General features: G+C 35.9%; 1 pseudogene; it reads left to right on the top strand.

The window, feature by feature from the left end:
* Positions 1 to 1,466: 1,466 nt before the first annotated feature.
* LOC148879348 (putative aspartic proteinase GIP2 pseudogene) lies at positions 1,467 to 2,959 on the top strand (annotated as a pseudogene).
* Positions 2,960 to 8,892: the final 5,933 nt, after the last annotated feature.

Genomic DNA, 8,892 nt, shown 5'->3' with positions numbered 1-8,892 from the left:
GGGAAGGTGGTGAGTGGGTGTGTTGGTTTATTATAACCATAAAGAACACAGTGGATGCTTTAGAGAAAATACCACTCTTGTGGTGGAGCCGTGGAGGCATATGCGGAAATCGGATTCATGTCCCTCCACAGGGTGCAAGAAGTCAGGCAAGCCGCCAGGTCAACCCAGGCCCACGTTGCACCCTTATGGCCTTATCCATACGCAAGTTTCCTCATTTTCACCATCTTATCTTAACTGGATTATCATTATATAATGCAACAATTCATCTTCAAAATAATATATAATGCAGGTTAAGGAGGCGGGTGACCCACATTTAGAGGCATGGTTTTTAAAAACGAACCGGTGACTGAACCGGTCAGGGTCCGGTTATCGGTTCAAATAGTCTGACCGTTCGACCCGAATGGCTGGCCTATTCTAATATAGAAAATAAAAAATTAAAAAAAATGGTCAAAACCGTTCAAACTATTCAAATCGTTCAAACGGTTAATCGCTGGTTCAACGGTTTACTGACCAAAATCAATGGTTTTAGGGAAAAAAACGGTTTTGGGGGAATGTTGGGCTGGCATGACATGGCTTGCATGTTTTGAAAACCATGTTTAGAGGTATAAACATGTTTAGAAAACCATGTTTAGTTTTTCTGGTCCGACCATCCAGTCCAGTTTGGTTTTGAAAACCATGTTTAGAGGTATAAATCAGGCTATGTTGGGCTGGCATGGCATGGCTTGCATGTGGCTTGTGCAAAGTGCAGATTTCTAGAGCATGGGGGGCCATGGCTCCCCCCCTTGGAGCTATGCCACAGTGTCATGGGGGTAGTTCTACAACGGAAGAACCCGTGCGGCGTCCTGGCCAAGGCAGGCCAGAACAAGCCTTTATAACACATAGAGGCTAGGAGTTGCCCGATGGGATGGCTCCATCAAAGTCAGTAGCACTGGATCATAACCTCAAGTCCAATGGCCGAGGCATTCTCCTGACTCAGACCGGTCCATGGGAGGCGCCGCTTACGTACTAAAGGGGAACAACATAATGCAAGGCGACCATGTGTCAAGCGTAGACAAGACTAAGCCTGTGTTAGACCATCACAACGAGCCACGAATGGCCTACTCAATTGTGCAAGGCCCGGCACGGTGCGATTTACACTTCCACCCACATTCGCCCGATTGTACCAAATATCTTAAGGACCAACACTAAATGAATGCATCGTTTCTAGTGTCTTGAGAGCTTGTCTATGGCAGGCTGAGGCTGGCTGCCAAAGCTAACCCATCTTATCCTTGATTTGATTCATCGTGGCGACTATGTATAGTTTGACCGCTGCCGTCATTTGTCGAATTGGAAGTCATCAGCACGCCGAAGCTGCATTCATGCAGCGCACATGAGATGAGACTGTGAGACATCAAACTCGCCCCTTATAAATCAGAGCAACAGCCTTGGACTCTCTCCATGCTCGGATTCTTCCCTGGCATCTTTTCTAGAACGAACGAACCAGGCGAGAGACATGTCTGCTTTTCATTTCCTTTTCCTCTGCCTTCTGTTTCTGACCCCCATATCAAATGCCTCCACTACGGCAACGGCAAGACAACCACGTCCAAATGCGCTCGTAATACCTGTGAAGAAAGATGCCAAGACCCTGCAATATGTGGCCACGATCAAAATGAAAACCCCGCTTGCGCCTGTGAATGTTTTCGTAGATCTATCAGGCCCATTCTTATGGGTCGACTGTGAGGATGGTTACGTTTCATCTTCTTATCTCCCCACTCCATGTGGCTCACCCAAATGTGAAGTTGCAAAGAGCTCCGGGTGCATCGTGGAGTGCCATTCAGCCCCTAGACCAGGGTGCACAAACAACACTTGTGATGTTGTCCTAGACAATCCTTTCATCAAGGATTTCTTATATGGCGGAGGCCTCGCCGAAGACGTCATTGCCCTCCAATCCACCGGCGGGAGGAAACCAGGTGGTGGTCTTGCCGTTGTACACCCAGCCAGCTCGCTTCTAAATCTGGTTTTTCTCACATATTTTCTCTCTGCTTGCCATCTCCACCACGTCTAATGGGGTCATGATTTTTGGGAACAAGCACTACGTTTCGCTTGCAGATAAAATTGATTACTCGAAGCTCCTCACCTATACACCTCTCATCATCAACCCAGTGAGTACGGCCCCATCTTTCAGAGTAGGCGATTCGCCCTATGAATACTTCATCCAAGTGAAATCCATCAATGTCCATGGAAAACGTCTACCCATCAACCGGAAATTGCTGTCCATCAACAAAGATGGATTTGGGGGTACAATGATTAGCACACGCACACCTTATACCAGTTTACATACATCGATCTACGATGCTCTTGCGGAGGCTTACTCCAATGCAGCTGCGTCAATGAATATCAGCAGAGTTGAACCTCCTTTAGGAGACTCTCCGGCTTGTTTTAGTTCGAAGAACATTGAACACACAGCCACGGGACCACGGGTGCCGGCCGTCGATTTGGTATTTGAGGACAATAACGTCTGGAGAATTTCGGGGTCGGATTTAATGGTGCAAGCGGAGGATGGAGTGATGTGCTTAGCCTTCGGGGACGAAGGAGAAAACGCTCGAACGTCCATCGTGATAGGGGGACGTCAGTTGGAGGAGAAGCTTGTGGTGTTTGGTGTAGCTTCGTCGAAGCTAGGGTTTAGTAATTCTCTGTTGGGCGGTGGAACAAATTGCGCCAATTTCAACTTCTAAATCCAAGAAGGTTTAGGGAATAGAGAGCCATGATGATGAATGGTTTAGCCTTGAATTCTCAAGTGATTGAATAAGGTGGTTTTTAGTTTATTTTGATTTTAGCTTAGGTCAACGTGTCCGGCCTGTGCTTTAGTTTAGACAAAGAAATAAAATGGATGATAGGTAGATGTTTTAGGTGTCAATTAAGTGATATTTGTATGATCAACTTCAATATAAGGAATCGAAATGGAGAATCCAGTTGTTCCAATTAATCTCAATCTTTCTCAAAACTTTGTACTTAACTGTGGAACAAGAGTTAAACTAATTACACCCTTTGATAAAAAAAACACAGAAAAGAAGGCGTTAAAATTCAGAGACATTTTCTGTCCACCATTCATAATTTGACACTTGTCATTAAATTCGATTTTGCCATCAGATGGGCACCAATGAAAGAGCCCAGATTTCTTACTCACACCAATATACAGTGACCAAAGTTCAATGGTTATAGGCGCCATGTATGTATTTTGTAAGTGTGGTGAAACATTATTATATATTGATTATTGGTTACACAGCCTGTTGAACATTTATTGTGTTCAGTACTTTCATCCTATCTCATATATATTGCCATGACCACTTTGAATTATTATTGGTCACACCATGAATTCTTGGTGGGGACATTGCAATACAGTGACGTGACGAGTTCAAGGGTAGCAAAAGTGAACTCATAAAAAATGCTATAAGAAAATTCTCCCCCATTGTGGGGCCATGAGATTTTGCTGAAAGTAAAAGGCGGACTCCCTTGGCTTTGTGGTTGTCTAAAGGATAACCATGATGACATGACTCAATTCTCAGGTGTTATTCACATCTCATCCTATCGGCTGACCCAGCTGTAAAACAAAGAAAGGAAAGGCTGCATAAAAAGCATAGTGCCAAAAAATAAAAAACAAAATATTAAGAAAGGGTTGGGTAATGTTGGCACAAGTCGCTCAACCCTATACCCACATAAATTATTTCTCAGTCGATACGGGTTTATCACTTAACCCAACTCATTCACATGCTTCAACAATTTTACTAAGGAAATAAACAAGACTACACAAAAAATTTTGTCAATCAAAAATAAAAAACTAAAACATACCCATCACAGCTCTTGGATCGAAATATTTTCCTTGCCGTCGCATGAATCCCTATATCAGCTTACTCACAAGATTTATCACTCATCGACCAAAATACACTATACACATATTGATTGGTTGCATGGACGTTCTAATCTCGGATTAAGTAAAATCTCGAACGATGGTTGAAGTTGGAAATGCTCCCAAACTGAGAATTAAATCAGAGGTCCCTTTTGATTCCTACGGGTATTGGGCGTTTTTTTTGAGATTTTGAGTGGGGAAAAATTGGTGAAAGGGGTTTTGGTTTCATTTATCAAGAAATCCATCTTCTTTTTTTTAGATTTACTAGTAGGGACCTGTGTAATGTACGGAAAAAATCTGAAAGATTTAACAATTTTATTTTTCATTTAATATTAATTTATAAAAAATAATAATTGTTAATCGAATATGAATAAATATTTTTTAATAAATTTAGTTTTGTTAATAATTTATAGTAATTTTAATAATTTTTATTCTTTTTATTATTTTTAAATGAAAATTTGATTACTTTTAAAATAATTATAAAAGCTAACATTTTTATTAATTCCATTAATAATTAACAATAATATAGGAATGACAACGGGGTGGCACCCCATCCCCACCTCGTCTCCAGTGTCACGCAGGTTCAGGGCAAGGTAACCACTCCTCAATGTTGAGCGAATTCAGGGGCAAGGCACTCCACTCCTCATCAAGGATGGAGAATCCTCAAATTTCCCTGCCCCATCCCCAATATTGGGTGGGTTCAAGTAGAGGTGTAAATTGGGTCGTGCTGGATCGATACAACACAACCCGCATGTGGCTTGCACAAAGTGTGAATCGTGTCGTGCTGGCCCACGAGGCGTCCCAGGCTATGCCTCCCTCTTCTCGGATAATTTGGGGGGTCGGTTCAGCACTGCCCACAGCTCGAGCTTGCACGGGCCCGTGCCATACCATGGATCGGGCTGGTCCATGGATCGGGCCTTGCGCCAGGCCATGCCGCAAACCAAGCCAATCTCAAGGCAAGGCACCCATTCCCCTTCCAAGCTTTTTAAATTGAGTTCGGATCCCTTGCCCATGTCTACCCACAAAACATTACCCCCCGTGAATTGGGAACATTTCCCCCTACATAATACTATGTAGAGGATGAGATGTTTTCCATGTGTGATTGCGATAAACGTGGGCAAGGTTCTAGTGGACAGGAGATCCAAACTCTTTTAAAATTGGGCTGGATAGAGAATCGTTCTGGGGTCGAACGGTCTGTTTGCCAAACGGATGACCCATTCTGACAAAAAAAATTAGAAAAACAAAAAAAAGCCAAATACTGTTGTTCGGGTTGACAGTTCGACCACCTAGGTCAGCGGTTTGCTAACCAAATAAACGGTTTTTGGACAAAAAGAGGTTTTGAGGAGAAACAGTGTCCGGTTCCCAATTTTTTCAGTCTAACCATCTGGTTTGATCTAGTTTTGAAAACACTATCCCCGTCAACCCAATATTCAATTTGATGATAGAAATGATCAAAAGGATATATTGAGTATCAACCACATGTTAAATTTCTAAAAGAACACTAAATTGTCTTTAATATCAAAAATATAATTTCATAAAAATTTTGGAAAATTTATTGTACTTGTGTAATTTTAAAAATTTAGTTAAATTTTTATTAAATAATTTATTTTCTTTTAAAATTGTTTACTTACAGAATTATACTAATTTATCTTATAATTTCTATTATAAACTTACCAATAATTTCCTTTTCCCAATATTATACTAATTTATCTTAATAATTTGTGTAATTATTTGCTCAAATTATAGTTTTCATTTCCCATAGTCATTTACCTTTAATAATTTTCAATAATTTGCAATGAAAATTATATAATTTTCAATGGTTCTCCAAAATCTATCAAATGTAATAAATTTTCCTAAAATTTACAAAATATTATAATAATTTTCAATAATTATTTAATGCATTTTAAATAAACTTTTAGATACTGTATATCTTTTAACAATAATGTTATTTTATGAAAATGTAATTTGAAAAATGTTATTAAATAATTTTCAATATTTAATAATTTTTTTTTAAATTTTATTACATTTGTGTAGCTATGAGGATTTATTGAATTTTTTTTAAATTTGTTGTTAAATATATTTTTTTATTTGGTAGTTTACTAACAAAATTACACTAATTTATCTTTTATTTTTCAATATAAATTAATTAATAGTTTTATTTTCTAATATTATAATATTTTGTTCCCCCATTTATATTTGGTTATTAATTATAATAATAACAATAACTAAAATTTTATACTTTTTGATAATTGTTAAATATAATTCTCAATTTTATACAAATTAGTTAAATTGTTTTCAATTTCTATAGAATGTTGTTAATGAGTTAATTAATAACAATATTTATTAATTACTAACCGTATTTATTAACTTTTGGTAATAACACTATTTAATACTCATTGAATATGGGTGGGATTAAATATTAACTATATTTAACTATTCATTAACTAATATGAATATTTTAAATGAGGGAGAGTGGATATAGATTGGGGGGATGCATTTTAGTAATTTATTAGGGAGTGGGGCAATATGATACTTTCCTATTGGTTTAAATGAGATATCTTAGGAGAGAGATTATAGGAATATTTTTAGATAGTTGGGTGACATGGCTTAATGGGAGTAGTGGGAAGGGGAGAGGAGAGAAAGTCAAAGAGAATGAAGGGTGGGGATAATGGAGCAATGAGAAGTATGGTGACCGGGACCCGTGCTTTGTTAAGCGAAAGTTAAATAATAGAAATACATATGAGTATATGATTGTTTTATATTTGAACTTTTTAATAAACAATCTGATTAAACTCAATTCGAGTTAATCGATTTTTTAGTATTTCAGATCGGCTTTGGTTTAATAAATATATATTAATATTTTATATTTTAAATTTAATTTTTAATACAAGAAAGTAGGAAAATTCCTATATTTGTTAGTCTAAAATATTTTATATTATAAATTTAATTTTTGTAAATTTTTAATACTATCATTGTAATTTATGAAATTTAAAGTTAATTTTTTAAGTTTAAATCTTTTGAATAAACAAGCCAAATTGAAAATAGACCCAAATCGATACAACCCGAGTTGGTGGGTTTTCATTAATGGTCAATCGGTTTCGAGTGACAAACTGTGGACTTGACCATATCGATTTGGTTGGAAAAATAGCTTGCAACTAAACCAAACCAATCATTGAATACTCTTAATTTCAACTAAATTTATAGTCTAATTTCTAATAAATAACAATACTTTAATCTCCAATAATTATTGAAAACTTATAGCAAACATACACAATCATTGAAAATAAGTTTATAATGACAATATAATAGATATATAATAAAAATACAATAATTACAAAAATATAATAAATACTGAAATATACTAAATTAGTCAATAAATAGTGTAATCTTTAATAATAGTTTAATCTCTAATAAGTATTAATCTATAAATTATAAAAATATATAATTACTAAATCTAAATTTATAACAAAAATATAATAAATACGATAAATTAAATTTCAATAGTTAAACAATAGTTTTTTAATCTCCAATAATTATTGATATTTATTTATTAAATAACAAAATAAAAATATATTTATAAATAATTATTGAAAGCACATTTATTAAAAACAATAAATAATTACTAAAAGTAAAATAAATATTTAATCCAATCAGTTCTTCATTACATCACAGTTCAAGCCATGACTTTAACAAAATTCCCCCAAAAAACCATAGATCAAATGGAAAAAATAATAAAAATTTTCTGGCGGGGAACCTCCCCTTCTAAACCTAATCCTTTCCATTGGTGTTCCTGGAATACTTTAATGTTACCCAAATCACAAGGGGGCTTAGGCTTTAGGAATCTTCAATTAACAAACAAAGCTATCCTCAAAAAAACATCTTGGAGATTCTTGAATGAACAAGGTAAATTATGGGCCCAACTATGGAAATCTAAATATCTCAAATCAAAAAAAAATTTCCCCTACTCCACATCTTCAAGTTCTTTCTTTTGGAAATCCATGGCACCTCCCTAGTCGAGCTTTCTTCCGAACGTGGAGCTATAGTTAAAGAACATTCTAATTTCCCTATTGATCAAAGACCTTGGACACAAAATCAGCATCAATTTTCTGGGTTAGCTTTTCCGTTAGCTCCAAGTCTCAAAAATATTAATATAGATCAGCTTATCTACCAAGGTCATTGGAACAGGGACTTAATCCAAACTCTTTTTAGCTTAGAAGAAGCATCTAAAACTATGGAAATTGAAAACAACACCTCGTTTTCAACTCTTTTTCTGGAGAGTGTTAAATCATTTCATCCCTGTTAAAGATAAACTTTTTCATGATAATCAACCTAAAACCTGTTCTTTTGTGGACTACAAGCTGAAAACATAAACCATCTGTTCATGGATTGTACTTACAGTCGAGTAATTTTATTTGCCAATCCTTGGATATCCAGTTTCATTTTCTTTATCAAGGATCATGGAGTAACTGTATTAAAAACTTATATAATCAGATCCAAGATAACTCGTTATTCATGAACATTCTCAATTGGGTGGCTACAGCCTCCTACTACATTTGGTATTCTTGGAATGAATTGATATTTAATAATAAATTCATTCACCTAACCACCCTTCTCCTGAAAATTACCAGCTCTTATCAGCTCAATACCAAAATACAAAGAATCCTAATAGAGATTTGCATACAGTGAATAAAATCCCTCTTAATATATCTCGTTCAATAGATCTCATTATTTTTAATGATGCAGGTAAAATCTTAGATTTTCTTTACTCCTATGGTGCTGTATTTATCTCCAATAGCTTATCCTGTATTCGAATAATTGGAGGAAGAACAAATGATATATCATTTGTTTTGCAAGCTGAATTATTTTCTGTTTGGCAGGCATTATCAGAGATTTCACAATGGGATGTAAATGAAGTATGTATATATTGGGATGCTCAACAAGTTATAGAAGCTCTTAATCAGAAGAGTACTCTTGACTGGTCCTGCCACTGGTTTTTATCGAGATTA

The sequence above is a fragment of the Nelumbo lutea genome, chromosome 1, assembly GCF_056320005.1.
Source record: "Nelumbo lutea isolate HS-2025 chromosome 1, American lotus-T2T, whole genome shotgun sequence".
NCBI lineage: Eukaryota > Viridiplantae > Streptophyta > Magnoliopsida > Proteales > Nelumbonaceae > Nelumbo > Nelumbo lutea.
Note: the sequence above shows the minus strand (reverse complement) of the source record. Positions and strands in the feature narration are given on the sequence as shown.